Source organism: Corvus moneduloides, chromosome 3 (genome assembly GCF_009650955.1).
Source record: "Corvus moneduloides isolate bCorMon1 chromosome 3, bCorMon1.pri, whole genome shotgun sequence".
NCBI classification, from domain to species: domain Eukaryota; kingdom Metazoa; phylum Chordata; class Aves; order Passeriformes; family Corvidae; genus Corvus; species Corvus moneduloides.
In genome coordinates this window covers 62,341,992-62,359,966 of record NC_045478.1, presented here as the reverse complement: position 1 = coordinate 62,359,966, position 17,975 = coordinate 62,341,992, and the positions used below count along the sequence as shown (strand labels likewise).

Genomic DNA, 17,975 nt, shown 5'->3' with positions numbered 1-17,975 from the left:
ACTTTTGTCTTCACAAAGGACAAGACAGAGGATCTGGGAAGTTATAAGGCAGTCAGTTTCACCTTGACCCCAAGGAAGTGCAACTTCCTTGTTATGAAGCAAATAAGCCTGGAAAACATTTGCAAATACATGAAAATTAGGAAAGTAAATGGTCATAGTCAGCGTAGATTGATGGAGAGGAAAGCAAGTTAGCTAACCTGAGGACCTTCTATGATGAGATGACTGTCTTGATGGATGTGAAGAGAACAGGAGGTACTCCTTGTATTGACTTCAGCAAGGCTTTTTTTCTCCCATAACATCCTCATAGACAAATTAATGAAACATTGACTAAGTGGAGGATGAGGTGGACTAAAAAGTGCAGCTGCGCTCAGATGGTTGTCACTACACAAAGTCCAGCTGGAGACAAGGAACTACTGGTGTGCTGCAGGGCTTGACTCTAGAGAGACCCATACTGCTTAGCATCTTTGTTATATCCTGGTGAGGGGACAGAGAGTATTCACAGCAAATTTGCAAATGATACAAAATTGGAAGGCTGTAAGTTGGTGTATTAATTTGGAGCCAATTAGAGATGCAGTAACAGGCAGGGTATATTTTCTCTGTAGCAAACATGATTATTTGAACATTTGTCATAATGGGTATACATATAGGCAACAGCCAAAGGAAGAAAAAAAATTAGTACAAGTTCTAAGTCTTATCTGACGGTCACTTAATCAAGTAGTTGGAGAATTTTGCTAATGCTATTGTCAATTTGAGCTTTAGGGCTTACACTGTGGGGCCCTAAGGACAGTATTACATCCCATAATGGCTGTATGTAATTGCTACGGAGGCATTTTGGACTAAACGTCTGGAATGTTTAAGATTCACAAAGAATATTTTTGTATGTCATTTGCATGTATTTGACTGCATCAAAAATGGTTCCTAAAACTGGAATGAGCAGGTTGTCTAAGATAATTTCCTCAATTCCTCTTGAAAGTGCTCCTGCGGAGAGAGCAGGGAAATTGTATTTCAGAGCCAATCAGAAGTTCAGCAGTAGCTGTACACATGCTGGGCATCAACCCTTTACTCAAAGAGTTGCCCTTGTACTTTCAATGAATACAGAAAAGAAAAATAGAAATAAGGCTGTTATGAGAAACTCAGATTTCCATTTGCAGTCTACAGAAAAGAAAAATAGAAATAAGGCTGTTATGAGAAACTCAGATTTCCATTTGCAGTCTACATGGTCCTACTGTCTTCAAATAGTAATTTTAAGTAGTTGTTTTGCACAAGGACATTTAGGCCTGTTATGACCTCAGTAAAAAAGTCACTAAAGCTCTATAAAGTATCCTTTCAAATACTATGTATTAGAGGTAACACTGGAAAGAGAGAAAGAAAGAATATAGACAATCTTATGTCCCTTCAGATGCTGAGAGTCCTTAGCTGAGCAGCTTTGAACAGATCTCTGATACATACTCTGTACAAATTGTCCAGACCCTGCCCATGAGAAGACTGGCCCCCTTTGCTATAGGAATTTCTTGAATGAGGATAATTTTTTCATTATTTCTGCTGTCAAAAAAAAGGGATGCTCACATAAAGTTTTGCTGCACTTCTGGATAAAGACAAGAACAGGAAGGTGTTGCAATTGCTGGTACCCAGCCGGAGCAGCCTGTGGCAATGTCAGCTGATGTGATCCTTCAGCCAAGGGTTTTGTGCAGCCCAGCACAGGCTGGGAGGGCACCCTGGGTGTGCAGCACAGGACTGCGTGGGACTGGGTTTACTCAGGTAATCTATTTTGCTGACCACTAACTCTTCCATGTAGTATAGTCTCCCAGTCAGGATCACCACAGTGCTAGCTTTTAAACAATATTCATCATAATTTGTTCAGAAATCATTTAGGGGATTTATTATATTGATTTTACTCAGGCAATGTCTCTTTCATTCTGCTGGCCCAGTTTTACTTTGTTGTGTTGTATGGTATATAAATTCCCCTGGCAACTCCTTTTTCCTTTTATTCTTTTCTAATAAAATGTGTTTATGAACATAGATTTACATTCAGTATTTCTAATTTAATTTCAAAAATGCATAATTTAAAAAAAAAAATAAGTAGAAAAAGTAAAATATTAAGTACTCCAAAATGTACTTGATTTCAGTATTAGGTTGACATAACATGGAAAGTTTCACTAATTGCAGGCTATCTCAAACACTTTTATTTTTCAAATTGTGACATTCATTTAATTTGTGCTGTTCTAAAGTAAGATATTATTTTGGTATTCTAAACCCTTATCCATCTGTTGAGCAATTATAAAAAAATAATGAAACAAAAATTATTCATAGGAAAAAGAAATCATGCTTTCTGTGAAACATTAAAGATTCTCAGTGATTTTGAAGCCTGACAATGCAGTGCTTCTGAGGTAAACTTCCCCAAATGCTTTGTACTTCCCATATGAAATATGCATAAAAGATGAAAAAGCACCTTCTGCTAAGATATATTGGGTTGTCACTACTAATTGCAGTAGACAAGTTAGTTCTTTGTTGCACTGAGAAAATCACTCCAGCATAAATTCAGAGGCTTCTAATGGAAATCAGTTCAGGTAACTTAATTTTAGTCTTTTTTGAAGATTTTTCTTAAAAGCTGGAAAGAGTAACAAACAAAGAGATCTAAGCAGGCAATGGAAAGAACCCTGGGCAATCAGTGAAGATAACTTTTGTAAAACATCTCTATTCTAAACACAGGACAAAGCAGGGAAAGCCCCTGCGAGGCCAAGCTAGAGACACCAAAAGTGAGGCAAATGAGAACTTTGATTGTCACAGCTGGACTTTTTTGGCACCGTGAGACTATGCTGCAAAACCTGAACTGTGTTTAATGTTGGTTTAAAATAGAGACCTTTCAGAGGCTAGGGGAACAGGCGAGTTGCTACAGTAATGGAAGGGCTCAAGCTGTGTTAAACAGGGTGAAAGCACAAGATTTTATTTGCTATGAAGGTGATTGCAGCAGTGGTGAAAACAGATAAAAAGTAAAAACTCTAGGGGGTAGAGCTGTTGGTGTGTATTGAGCAGGAAGGGGTACTGGTGGTTTACAAAAAAAAGTCACTATGAAGTGTTGAGAGTTTACTTCAGGTAAGCTTGTAGATTTGTGGAGTACTTGGCAGTTTTGAGACTGTAACTTGCTTCAAAAGTTACTATCTTGTGCCAGAGATAGTGGTGGAAATATGTGTTTGGCTTAGTCTTTGGCTTTTTCATGTTGTGTGAGACTCAGTGAAACAACTGGTTGGTGAAATATCCTGAAGGCCCTAATTACACTATTGTGCTTTGTTATTATTTCCCTACCTCTCCTGTCCTGATTTTTAAGAGGTGAGAGGTGCTTGACTATGGAGATGTTGTCTTGACTGCAGTAATTAGTCTGTTTTGCAGCATCCAGACTGCTAACCCCCAAAGAGGAAATGTATGAGAGCTGGTGACTAAGTACAATCAAACACCTCAAAGTGAATGCCTTGGTTCTGAGAGCTTCACCAGAGGTACCATTTTGCTTCATTATGCTCATAAACAGACTCCTTGAGTGAATGGCCCTGCCCTTCTTTTGACAGTGGCTTTGCTGGCAGGTGGATGGTGCTGTATCCTTGGGCCTTCTAACAGCAAAGAGCATCAAGGAGTGGTGCAAGAGTTATTCATTTGACTTCAGTTAAGAAAACTGAGTGTCCAATCTAGTGGGATTGATTATTTGCCATCTTTTTTTAATCCAGGGACCACATCTCCTTCAGAAAGCTGGAGATCATGAAAGAATATTATTTATATAGCTGTAGTTAAAGATGATGGTTTACAAAATTGTTCAATCAAATCAAAACTTCCAAAAGAAGGTGCCTCAAGAAGTCACAATCATAAAATTGATTTTTGAGGCTTCTGCATTGTTATGCTTTAAACAAACCCTCTCTTGTATGTACAGGAAGCCTGGAGATGTGTAGCACATCAACATGAAAAAAAGCCAACAAAGCTGACTGCTTGCGGAGTTAAAATAAGCCTGGAGTTACAGTATTCTTTGGATCTCCAGTAAGATGAATCATCCATTCTTCACTTTTAAAGATGTACTTCATGGACAACGAAAAAAACCCCTTTGAAACCAAACCTTTTGTCATCTGAAGCATATTATTTCATTGACGCAGCACAGCAAGAGAAAGTGCCATGGTTAAAAGATCACACCTTTGTCATATATAAGGAAGGATCAAACATAAATTACTGATCCTTTCATCTTTCTCCCAAGCTAGAACTTTCTATTTTCAGTGTAATGTGCAGAAAGCTGTTTCTTTCAGCTTACAAAATAGACATCTTTGGTGTAGGAATCAAATTAAATAACCACTGGCATCCTGATTTCTCCTAGTAGAGAGTAATGACTCTGAGGAGAAATCTCATTATTAATCACCCAAAAGAGTATGAAAGAATGGCTTTCTGACTGGAGAAACCAAAGAGCGACTTCAGAGATCTGACCCACCTTCAAGTGTGAGAGTTTTTGATCTATGGCTCTGTCTGCATTGGCAAGTGCGTTGGCAAGCATAAGGGAGAGTGTGGGATAAACTCTGGTGAGTCAGAACTCGGATTTTATGTTTGATTCTTTCTTTTCTTCTATATTTGGGCTTCCATTCCCTATTTTTATTCTAGTCACATCCCATGGACTAACTGTCATTAGCAATTGGAGAGCATTAGTTGTGCTCTTGGAATAAAGCTTACCATTTAGTGTCACCCAAAAAAAATGCAGTTCATGCACTCCATGACTCACTTCATGAAGTGAGTCAAAAAATGGTAATTCAAGCGGACCCATTGACTTCTGCAGAGAGGAGTCGCTTCTTTCCCCTCCATGGTGTAGGTCCTGCGCAGATCAAGCCTTCCCTCAGCTGCAACAACCACAGTAAGGAGCAATGGTGGTAGAAACTGAGTGTGATAATTTAGTCTGGAAGAGCCAGTGTCATCTCTTCAAGGCTAGTGTGCAGGTCCTTGTTCCCAGCCTTCTGCCTTGGGCAGTTGCCTCCTTATCCTATTTTTCAAGCCAAGGCTGCCCATATAATTGACTTATTTTTCTAACTCAGAGTAAATAACTGGCATTCTTAAATCAGTACTGCTGTGGTTGAACTGATAGGAAATGGAATAATACATATAATTTATAGTATTCTATATCAATTTATGAGAGTTTTCCTATCTTCCCTGGAATTATAAAATCAACAGCCTTGCAGTGATTTTCTTGTAAGGTCGAAAGGGCAAAACCCATCCTTTCATAGATGAGGCAATTCCCGGTTTTATTATAAACTCCAGTCATCCTTTTTACCTTCAAACAACTTCTTATGGTTTAAAATGTTCAAATTGTTCAGTATTGATTCCCCAAACTCCAAATTTTCTAAACATCACATATCAAATATTGAGTGACTGGGATTTGTTTTATATTCATTTGAATCAAATCCTTCATCAAAATATTTGGTCAACATTCCAGTTACCTTTTAAGTTTAAATTTCTCTGTACCTCCGAATATTTAAGTTCTCTGTACATGTAAGGTTATCACACTGAAAGCTTGCTGACACAGTTGTTTTTTAGTATGACTGAAGCATAAGTTAGTTCTTTTAAAAGTGGTGTTGAATTTAACAACAATGTTTGGTCAACTGCATTTCAGAGGTTTCTGTAAATATCCTGTTTAGTAATATAAATAATTTGTTTGGAGTTGTATCTGTATTTTGCAATAGTGAAGAACAGTGATGTATATATTGGGTTTTTTGGGGGTTTATAACCATTTAGTTTCTACAGGAGATCTTAGAAGTTCATCTTATTTGTCAGCTAGAGAATGGAGTCTCTTGAAGTCTCCTACAAGCATCTGTTTTGTAGTTTTATTGAACAAATAATTTTGAGATGTCATGTCCGAAGAAGTGGTTTGTATAGTCACCACACTATAAAAAGAGTCTCTAATTGTTTCTTTCTCACTGATCTAGGAAACAAAACAAAAGAAAAATAGAAAGATGTTGCTCTTTGTACTTTTCTATCCATAGATGGAATTTGAGAATGCGGTGTTTTACTATGGTTTTTTTGAACCTCTGTGAAGTTTCATCTGATACCCCTTGTTTATTAAAGGTACAAAATATGGTCAATCCAATCATTATTTTATGCACTCTTAGATATGCGTGTTCACATTTCACAACCTCGAGTAGAACAATGGAGAGCTGAAGGCTGGAAGGAAATCCTTCTTGTTTAATACAAAGTCTTTGTCCAAGCTTACTATCCCTTCACTGACTCACTATTGGAAGGATTTTCCCCCTCAAATATTTATAATTTGGCTGTTTTTTCACTTAGCTTTTTAGGCAAGGATGGCAAAAGGCCAAAAAGGGATTATAATAGCCATAACTGTAAACAGGAGTACAGGCCTTGCCTCTTATTCTACTGTATTTGTTGCTCAAAAAATTCCAGACTGAAATAGCAAAATTACTATAGCAAATCATTAACTTTGTTTGTATTTGCCAGGCCTATTTTTCATGATTAATCAGCCCAAAACATTTATCAGCTAATTGTTTTAAAATGAGTCACTTCACCATTCTCTTTCCAGATATAGAACTGATGAAATGATGAAGGGTGGTGGCCAACACTAATACATTTCACAAATGAAATGCAGCCTGATAAAATGACTTCTTATGGTGAACTGGTCTTAGCTTCTGCTGTGTGTGTTACAGTTCATCCTGAACTCACCATAATCTCTTTTTGAACAGGAAAATGCTGGAAGGGAAGCAGACAAATATAGAAGTATAGAATCTGGATGAAGATTTCCCGTGTCTTGGCAAAGGCTGTTGCTGAGTGAATGATTTCACTGCACTTCGTCTTCAGGGGTGAGAGCTTATGGCGCTGTTGTGCAGAAACATCATTTACTTTTCTATGCAAGCAGCCCATTGTTTACATGTGAATGGGAGCCAGGCTTCTGGAAAATGACACAATCTTCTTCAGAGAACAGGATGTCTCCCAGTCTGTCTCTGCAGAAATTTTGGAGCAGATATCTGATCTTTAGCTGGATTAAATCTAAACTTCATAAATTCATAAAAGCAGAGTATGAAGCTTCTCAAATCTACTTGTCCATATGACTCACAACAGTCCAAACATTTTCTTCATTAATGGAATAGTTTGAGTTTTGTGCAGTTAAACAAAAAAAAAAAAGCATGAAGGACTAGAAATAAATAAGACAGAGAAGAAGAAAGCAATACTGGAGATGAAACAGAGATAAGAAATCACAGTAGAAAGAAAGAAGGAGAATGATAGAAAAGAAGGAAAAAGAGACAAGTAATATAATGAAATAACACCAAAAATACATTTTCATTAATGTATAAATGATTTTCTATATTCATTTATAAATGTAAAAATTTTTTTTTTCTCTCTAAAACAACGCACTGGATATTAAGTAAAAGACTGAAGGAAATAAGTTGCAATGTAAGACTCAATGTAAGGAAAATAACTTTGGAAATATTACAAATAAGACAATTTGTAAACAATATTACAAATAACATATTTTAAGATGTCAAAATGAATAGTGTAACAATTAAGAAACCTGAACCACTGGTTTTATGCTTCAGTGACTTTCAGAGATCTCAAAATAATTCTGAATTTTGTGAGACAAGATTTTGGGGATGCTCATCTGTGTGGAAAATAGTGGTAGAATTGGAGAAAGCAAAAAACTCTTGGACATTAAACACTTCTAAAGGTGTAAATGTTTTCATACTTCAAAAAAATTCAGTCATTATTTTAATTCAAATAAAACTGAAGAGAAGTAAAAGTGGAAAAGCTTAAGTTCTCATTTGTGTTTGTATTTGAAATTATTTGATGGGTAATGTTGAAAGGCTCGTTTAGAGAGCCAAGAAGAGCAGCAAATGCTGGGGGCTGCCTAATCCTTGCCAGAGCGTGCAACTTCCCTGCCCTCAGATGGCTTTAGTAAGATAGTATTAGCCCCAGGTCCCCAGGAGAGCCTTGCATGGACCACTACAGCCAGCTGTGAGCCAGAGGTTTCATGGACATGATTTAGTGCAGGTCACAAGAGCACCAGAGAGCCTGGAAATCCAGGGACTTGATAATGCAGAGGACAATCACTCAACCACAAAAGTGAAAACTGCATCTCAAAATTAATACTTTAAAATCTGACGGATAACGTGGGCTGAAATGAATCTCTTTTTCAGGCCCTCTGTTAGGTCTGTTCATCACTGCATTGGCAGGAGTTGTTCAGCAGCACTGCAGTTCCCACCTGGAGCAGCATCGCCAGCCTGGGGAGCTGCTCCTCTTGCTCACTGGGTTCTCTCACTGCTGCAGATGCTTTAAAGCCTTATCCTTCCATTGCTGCTTGTTTCCTTCTTCCTCTTTAGTGTTGCACCTTGCTGTTTTGTCAGTCATCCCCACATCCCCTTGCTTTCATTTATTGAGGATGTTTTGACTTACAGCCAGTGTTTGAGGACTCTGCTTTTAACCCTCCTTCCTTTTGTGCATTTGGTCTTCTGGGAAAATAACAAGAAATAATAATAATTGCACTCATAATTATGAGCACAGTGTGTCCTTCAGAGATCTCCAGATTGACCCTTTTTTTTAATTCCTTCGTTTGTTCTTCCTATGTAACCCGAACAGAATGCCTGATCATCTATTTAATTTCTAAGACTGCTAGTATATTTTATAAATCCCACATCATGAGAAGAATATGTTGTACATGCCTCATATCATTCCACACCCATTGGATCCCTGTTGGGTCTTCTGGGATTCATTGTGGGATAATAATATAAACTATAGTCTTCCAGTGTAACATGCTTTTTCTAAGTAATCTCTTCTTTCCACTTCCCTTCTCTGTATTTTCCTTCAGTTTTAGAGCTGAATGTTATAGCAACCAGAAAAAAACTTTTTTTTTTTTTTTTGCCATCTCTAAATCTTACATGCAAGCACTACTTTTTTTTAAGTGAGGCATAAGCATCAGCTCTAATTGACAACACAAATGAAAATTCTCCATTAAAAACTTTCCACAGTATTGATTTCCAGAGGCTGGAGAGTACACTTTGTAAAGGGCCATTTGTTGTGTTGAATATTTTTTGTGCATTTCCCAGGAGAATTGACAACCAGCATCTGTTACAGATATGAGGCTCTTAAAGGTAGCTTGAAACTGGTACTTAGCAGTCTTCTCTCACTCCAATAATAATCAATCTTTTTAATGAACTGCCATGTTAATTGGCTGAACCTTCAGCTGGAATAGCATTTGTAAAACATACTATGGCTTTATACCAAATGAAAAGTTAGCTTTTTGGCTTGTTTATATTTCATCATCAAATTCAAAATTTCCCTAAATCACTGTTTGTTTGACTCCACTTGAACCTCATGGTAAAAAGGCCATTTACAGTGGCATTGTCCCACATGGCATCCTTGTCTTTAGAGAGACATGGATTTGAAGAATAGACCTGTCAGTGGATAAGGAAGTGACTGGGTGGTCACACTCAAAGAGTTGCAGTCAATGGCTTGATATCCAAGTGAAGTCCAGTGAGGAATGGTGTTCCTCGGACCACCACTTTTCAACATCTTTATTGGTGACATGGGCAGCACACTCTCAGCAAGTTTGCTGACAACACCAGCCTGTGTGATGCAGTTGACATCCACCTTCCAGTACCTAAAGGGTACAAGGAACCCAGAGAGGTACTTTTTACAAAGCATGTAGTAATAGGACAAGGAGCGATGGTTTTAAACCAAAAGAGGGTGGGTTTAGATTAGGTATTAGGAAGAAATTCTTTACTGTGGGGGTGGTAAGTAACAGGTTGTCTGGAGAAGCAGGAGATGCCCCATCCTTTGAAATGTTCAAAGCCAGGTTGGATGGGGCTTTGAGACACCTGGTCTAGTGACAGGTGTTCCTGCCCGATGCACTGGGGGTTGAAATTAGGTGATCCATCTGGTCTCTTCCAACCCAAACCATTCTATGTTTCTATGGTTTCTGTGAGATCAAAACACGGGAAAATAGACCATGAAAGAGGGGTTCAGTGAGTGGGACAGATAACTGAACTAGATTTGAATGGCACCAGCACTCTATAGCTGCCTGCAATTTAGACTTTTTTTTATTTAAAGAAGGCAAATGATGCTTGCTAATATGTTGTTTTCCCTGCTCAGTGAATTCTTGCAGGTCAACATGGTCTGAAAGTTTTTTCTTCTCACATTGCAATTTTAGTTTCAGAGGAAGACTCAGAATCGCTGTGACCAATTTGCATTGCCTTAATCATCATGCTACAGAGTAACATCTTTTTTTCTTTTCTTTTTTTAAAGACCTCTGGCAAATTTCTGAGGTGCTCAATTTACCAAGTACAGCATACTCAAAAGGAATAGATTTTATATATTACTTCTCTAAAACTAAGTCTGTGACCTGACAATCCGATGCCTCATTTTCCAACTTTCTATGATTGTTTGACTAATGTAGGGGCAAATTTTAATAACTAAACTTTTGAGCTATGTTGTTCTCTCTAGAGAACTTTAATTTCTGAGTTCTTCAGGAGAAATTATGCAGGGGACTCCTGTCAGCAGAAAAATAGTGTTAGCTTATTGTAGAAGAATGAGACATTTGATGTAGCCTGAAAAGAAGTGAGCCACATTTGCCTTCTCATATTCAAAGTATGGAAAAACCATAAGAGAAAAATTCCCTGTTTGAAGTGATGTCCTTCACCCCTGGTAACCAGAACTAAATCAAAAGATCCATCTGACTTCCTAGACCTTCATTAATTGTTGAACTGAATCTGTGAAATTTCTATTCACTAAATTCAGGTTCTCCTCAGCCTATTACCTCATCCCATGATATGTCATGGTGTGGTAAAGAACTGACAGGAGGTGAAATAAAAGCTGAATCCACTGACATTCTTGATGTTCTTTCTGAATAAGGAAAATAAATTTTGAGGCTTCATTTGAGTCTTTTATCTTTCTAGAATGAAGAAAAATGGCATCTTTCTGAATTTCAGCTATAAAAGCATTTCCTGAAAAAACTCCACTTCTCTAAGTCTTTCATAGTCCTATGCAAGTTTCTGTTTTGATCTCATCTCTTTATCTAAAACAATTTTCAGTTTTCTACCTTGGGCCTGGAAGCAGTCACTCACTTGTACATTCCACTTCAGCAGAATTTTTTCCTCATTTTAACGTGTCTTAATAAGAGACGCATTTCAGTGGGTTCTAAACAATGCAGTTTTCATCTGATTAAATGTCTATTTAAGCACAAATTTACAGCTATTCCATATATAATTAAAGTTTCTTCTATTAGATGTTCCAACTTTAAGGTTCAGGCCCATTAGCCAAAGTAGTAAAGTGAATTATAATACTTTAAAACAGTAGTGAACACTGAAATCTTATGGCTATCCATACTACCCAAACAAAACAGAGCCCTTTTGTCCAGACATTCAGATAGCAGATTTATTGAGCAATCAGCCAGGCAATTATCCATGCTAATTCATGTGAAGCTACATCAAGGTCTGCAGGTCATCATCAACATAAATACTTTAGGTTAAAATAAACATTTGCAGGCAGTTCCAGTTAGAAGGAGTCTAAAGGCATGAACTAGCAAGACAGGCCGTGGACTGCCTGGAAGCCCATTCATTCATGCTGAGCTATAATTTCTGGCCAGATAGAAGCTTCTTAACAAATTTTTATATACCACACTGATTTACCAAAATATGAATATTGATCTAATATTGATATTCAACTGAGACAGACAAAAACTCTCTAACACTTTAGAGTTAGAAAGTGTATGTTTTATTTGGCGCCAGGCACTGCATGGGATAGCTCCCTAAGACGCAGGGCCCCAATCCAAGCAAACACGATACCTTCTATTTCCAAATATTATGAATATCCAAAATACAAATGCATATTCATAATGTTAACACATCCCATTCTCCTCTTTGTATGGAAATAAGCTTAAATGTCATTAAGCATGCGTAGTGTGTGTTCTGAATTGAGTTGGTGGTCTTGAATTGGGTCGGTGGTCCCAAAAAAGATGAACTATGCTCATCTTCCTCATTTTGACCTTTTTGCCTTTCTGAGTTTGACAATCCTAATTACTTTAGTGACCTCTAAGTTTCACCTTGCATGACTTTTGGACGGGTTCCCACAAAGGGAGGAAATTGGTAATTGTCCTTGTTCCCTACACCAACTTATCAATGTTTCTACTCCTCGTTCTAAGCACAGCTAAGCAAACATGCAAATGACAGATCATCAGTTATTTGGCAATCAGTTACTAACATCTTAAAACCCATTACAGGTCCAGCTCTCCTAACTATTTTAATTAACTCTCACTGGGCCCAAGTTCTTTCCTGTTCCAACTAATCTCAACACAGCTAGCCTATAACTAAAATCATTCTAAATCTATGTTTCAACACCGCCGGCGGTTGGTTTACCACCACTAACTTGCTTTACCACCAGTAAGTCCCACGGCACTAGTAAGATATGAGGACATCTTTTAGAGTGTAATAATAACTTGGGTCTAGATAAACAAGACCTTCAGCATCTGAATGCAGGGGAAGCAGAACAAGACCCTTCACAGAGCTTCATGGTGCTGGTTTTCTGGAGTCACTGACAGTCATCTTTCATTAGTGTGGTGGAATGGCTCCATGACAAGGAGCCAGACAGTGGCTGACAGCTGTCACAGCTTGTGTCCTCTCCCCCATATCTGTGCATAAGCCCCTGATGTCTCCTTACCCAGACTGTCAGCCGCCTCTTGAGGACATAGCTTCTGCTGCATTTCTAATGTCATTTTCAGATCAGCTCTGTTTCATCCACAACTAAAGGATGGAGTACACAGAGAGCGAGCAAAATTAGTTAGTTTATGGACTCAATCTACCTCTCTCTAGAGAGTTAGCTCAGGCAGTCAAATTTGTATCCCCATAAACATAATGTATGCTGGTTTATCAGATTACATGTTCTCTTACATTTAAATGCCATGAAGAAAATATTTATGCTCAATCTTTAGTAGTAGGAAGTCCTTCCAGTGCAGCACCTCTGTGTTTAGAGCAGCATATGTTTCAGTTTGAAATAAGACAATATGTCTCAAGTAGCAGAGAAAGCTAGAATACACTGGAGAAGGCCTGAAATAATAAATATTACCATTTCCTCAATTTCATGCTCAATAAAGATACAGAGCCACAAGTGTTATATGAAAAGAACAAAGAAAACCTGAGCTGACTATAATGCTGTTGCTATGCATTAATCAAACATGCCCTAAATTGTTGCAAACTCGAAGATGTAAAGAAGGTAGAGATCACTTAATGCGTCCTGTTACTTCCTACTTCCACAAGTTTATTAGAGAATGAAAATGAATGCCCCATCATTGTCATATGACTCCTGGGGCTGCAGTCCCCAAAGTAGTGTGGATCTTTTATAAAACTGGGAAAACTGTCAGTATACTGGGGAAAAGAATCAGACCCTGATGTGAAGAAGGTGGGGGTTGACATGTCTCCCGTGGCTGGTTGCTCAAGGAAAAAAGAAGGACATTTTGCTACAATAAAGAAAATCGGAGATTTTTCTTTATCAAACCCCAAATTTCTGCCACAGGAGGCACCTGCTAACCCCTCCCAGAACCTCTGTGTGTCACTGAGCATAGAGAACATGGCAGCCTGTCTGAATACAGCTGTCAGACATGTTTCTCCTTATTTACCTTCTGCATTTTTTTCTTGCAGCCTTTGTCATCCACATGATAATAGTGTAAACCTGCACTGCTCTTGACAGAATATTTTTCCCCTTCTGTTAAATCTGAAATGGAAATGGGGGTTATATAACCCCAACACAGCCATTAAACCAGGACTAGAGAGATGAGCAAAACCAATCTTCAAAAGAAGTTTTGGGAAAATAGGGAATGGATGACTGCTGCATAAGAGTAATACCTGCTGATAACAGATTTGGGGAGTTTGTGCATAGCTGAAAACTGTTTGTAGCTGCTTTTTAAGCCAATATTTAGCAGGAAGTATACACATGGCAATCATAATAGCCCACATTAAGCCCAACAACCACCTTGGCAAACACTGGGCATAAGAAGGAGAGAGGATTGCTCTTCAGAAGTGCAGGGGCCTCTCTTATGCAGCAAAGCACAGAGAACAACTGCTGCTTTCATAATGGTAATAAATTCTTTCCAAGACTTATTATACCAATAGGACAGTCCAAATCCAAAAGTACATTCAGGCTGGAACAGAATACATATGACAAAAATGACAGCTATGTTTCTAACATTCAGTCATGTTTATAACATTTTAAACAAACTCTGATTGTTTGATATTTGTAAAAAGATGAAATTTAGGTCTTCATTAACCTGTGTTTACAAGCTTTTGCTGCTTGACTTAAATAAAAGAAGTCAATTTGAACATTTCTAACCTTTCATTTTCCTGGTGTTATATCCCATGAACGACTCCTATGCTTGGTCACTGATATTTTATCATTTTTATGGTACTTGAGTCTATCTTACAACATGGCATTATATCAACTTTCTCTGCAAACTTATAAGGAAACAGATAAAAGTAAGTATTTTTATATTTAAATTATATTCTGCATGCATTTTTTATTTTATAGTTCAAATTAATTATTTAACTCGATCTTGGAAAATTTTATAGAGAAATTAATTACTATTTTTTAATAAAGATGTTGCAATGTTTGAAGCTTGTCCTACAGAGATGATAATAATGCCATCTGTCCTCTGGTTTGTGAGAGACAATAAAGAGATAATTTAATTGAAGTTGGACCACAGATTTATACAGCAGAAGTAATTTCAGAAGAAATTAGACCTAGCAAGATCTTCTTTTCAGGGGAAAATATTAATTTCATCAGAAAATATCACTTTATGAAAACAGTACTTGTAAAGAGAAAAAAAAACCCTGCATACTTTTCACATAAATATTTTGACAGGGCTTCATCTTAATCTGTCTTGTATTTAAACTCAAACTATTTTATTTAAATGTAATCTAATTATGCTTTATTCATATTTAATTGTAGTGAAAATCTTTAAAAGTAAAAATAAAAATAATGGTTTCAAATTGCCTGAAAATTTTTCTTTTGACATAATATCTCTTTCATTTAATTTGGTTTTCACCTAGAAAGATTTTTATTATGAGTAGATAAAAGATAAATGTTGTATCCAATGAATTATCATAAGCATTGGGAGAACACTCTCCAAAGAATAATGAATGTTCTGCTATATTAAAATGGATTACATAAGGAATTAGAGTGAAATACTACTGTTTTCTTCTTTGTTTGTAAAAGTCTACCTTTATGACATTAATTTCTTATTGTTAAATGAAGATGCCTACTTGAAGTATAAAACAAAAATGTCTGTTTAAATGGAGTTTTTCTTTGCTGAGAATCCAAGGCAACTGCACATATAATGATTTACTGGGTCACGACAAAATTGAAGAAAATCATAGTAGGCCTTAGATAATATTTTATAATCTTCAGTAGACATCATAAAGGCAACTCAGTAATCCACTTACTCCTTAGCATCTCTGATTTAATTTCCCTCTGAAGCAAGGTTCTGGGCAGTGAAGACTAAAGAGCAGCTCTGTGGAACTGAGAATACCTTTCCCAATAAACCTGTTTAAAACATTATGAAAAATTAAACAGGCTTCTCTCTAATGTCTTTGTGAGGTGAATGTGAAAGGTCTGAATAGGGTATGAGATATTACTGAAATGTATTTCTCAAAGGGCTTACAAAAGGGTTAATATCATGTTAGATTCTTTCTCATTTTCTGTCAGTGTAAGAGGCAGCAGAAGAGAAATATTGGCAGTATTTGCCTTTAGAGAAGGCCTCATGTAAGTGTCTAGAAGGACAATGTCTTAGAAATACACTCATCTCTATCTTGAACAAAGTTGAATAATCACCAGCACACTCTTTGACCAACAATACTGTGACTCAAGGCCATTAGAAAATCATACACCACACTACATTTCTAAGAGTAATAATTGTGTACCTCAGCTTTATCAGAAAATGAAGTTTTCTGAAATAGATTGAAGAATCGGACTTGGAAACATTCTCCTTATTTCCAACTGTATGGTATGTTACTAAGGGAACTGTGCTAAAAGCTTACTGGTGTACACTCCAGTTTGCTTCTGGATAATCCTCTCCTGTTTCTAATCCTCCGTTTGTATCTATAGTCTATCGAAAACCTAAATCTCATTCTCATGTTTGAATATTCCTTCTGTATCTTGTGAGGAAGTAACTTCCAGCAATGGATTACTTTTACTCTCTGGCATAGCTATCCATGGGATTGCACCTTGAAAAATTCTAAGCTCCTGCTCTTTACCTGCTCTGGGCCACATGCAGTCTGCTGTTTGTTGTACAGAAGGAAAATGTGAAGCTTTTAGCATCTTAACTACATTCATCAGAAAAAAATCAGAAAATAATACTATTAGTATAATGCATGTCCTTCCATCTCAACTGACTTCCACTGAATTAAAATTCTTGTACTGGCTGCTTTTACCCCAGTCATTTCTTTTTTCCCATTTACTATGTCCTTGAGTTGCTTTCCTATCTATGACATATTGGGCTAAATGAATTTTTCTGTGCAAAAAAAATTAGATTTTCATGCAGCAAGTGCTGCTGCCACTTACAGGCCATAATAAAAAATAAAGCAGGCAGAAAATTTATATTGAAGAAGAATCTAGTTTTATCACAGTGAATTAATTTTTTGTGTTTCACTGATTATTCAAAAATAAAAGAGATGGAAAAATGTCTGAATTATACAATGGCATCACTTAAAATAATGAGCACAGCTGAAAAAACCCTTCTCTTTTCATATACAGTAAATGCAAAAAATGATAGGCTCAACTTTTGTTTGAACTCTTAGAAGTATCACCACATTCATAGGAATTGTTAAATTGAGCATCGTGATCACTGTGGATTCGCTCTAGATGTGTAAATTACCTGCCTCATAAATATAGAGTAACTCCATCTTCATCACAGAGAGTAATCTTCATCACACATATCACTTCTCTTAATCCAAAAGCTGTCACTGCACAAGCACTCACTGTGATTTTTGCATTTTATCTGACTTTTTAATACAGACTGAAAGCCTTTCCTGAAGCAGTTTCTAGCTGAATGCCAGATGAGTAATTATTAAACCAAGAATATTGTATTGATATTGAACCAAGGGGTTCCTTACCTGGTGAAGGAAAGCAGCATATGAGGGACGCCACCTTTCTTGTAAAGATGTTTCAGCAGATAAATAGTATTTAAAGTTCTAAATATGTTTTTGGCAGCTTCCCTCATCAGAGATTATTGAACAAATCAAGAAGCTGTAGGAGAACATCATAATTTTTTTAGAGTCAGAATTTATGAAATGATGGGAAGGAACATCAAAAGGTCAAGTTTATCAGTAAAAAGTTGTTGTTAGAAGAACTTCAGAGAGATCTATGCCTTTCAGTGCATATGTAACTGATTAAAAGGATGTAGATAGAGAAAGGACAAAACTCACTGTTAGTATTTAAGAATATTACAAATAAATCTTTCTCTGAAGGAGAGAAGACCATGCTGAGTAAGCCAACAATAAAATGATAGAAATCATCAAGTGCACTAGAAAATTCTCTAAATGAGAAAAATCAGTCCTCACTAAACATTAAACACTAATATCACTAAAATAACTGTTCTACCAAGGAAGGACTGGTCAGGATTTATGTGACAATGTCAAAAGAACCCTGAGTTAATGCTAAAGAAACAGCACACCAAGTAATGTGAATTACTAGAGACTAGCCAATAAAGTCAAATAGCACTGTGCAATTGTGAGTGTCTATGATTCAACTGAACATACTTACTGTTCTCCATCTAAATGAGCCTATGGCAAAGTAGGAAAGGCACAAAGTAGGATAGCAAGAAAATAACTTCTAAACTTCTGAGGAGACCAGTTTTATTAAGAACTCTTCTAATTGGTAGGAGACCCTACATCTCAAGATAGGAAAAACAGAAGTCTTTAAAGCAAGAAGAGAACACTGAGGAGGTTATGGGAATGCTTTGGAACTGTTTATGAAAC

General features: G+C 36.9%; 1 long non-coding RNA gene across 1 annotated transcript; it reads left to right on the top strand.

Annotated features, from left to right (window-relative positions):
- Nucleotides 1-3,622: 3,622 nt before the first annotated feature.
- Nucleotides 3,623-7,154, top strand: LOC116440766. Its single transcript, XR_004238754.1, has 3 exons — nt 3,623-4,547; nt 5,940-6,078; nt 6,708-7,154. It is a non-coding gene; the product is annotated as an uncharacterized LOC116440766 (long non-coding RNA).
- Nucleotides 7,155-17,975: the final 10,821 nt, after the last annotated feature.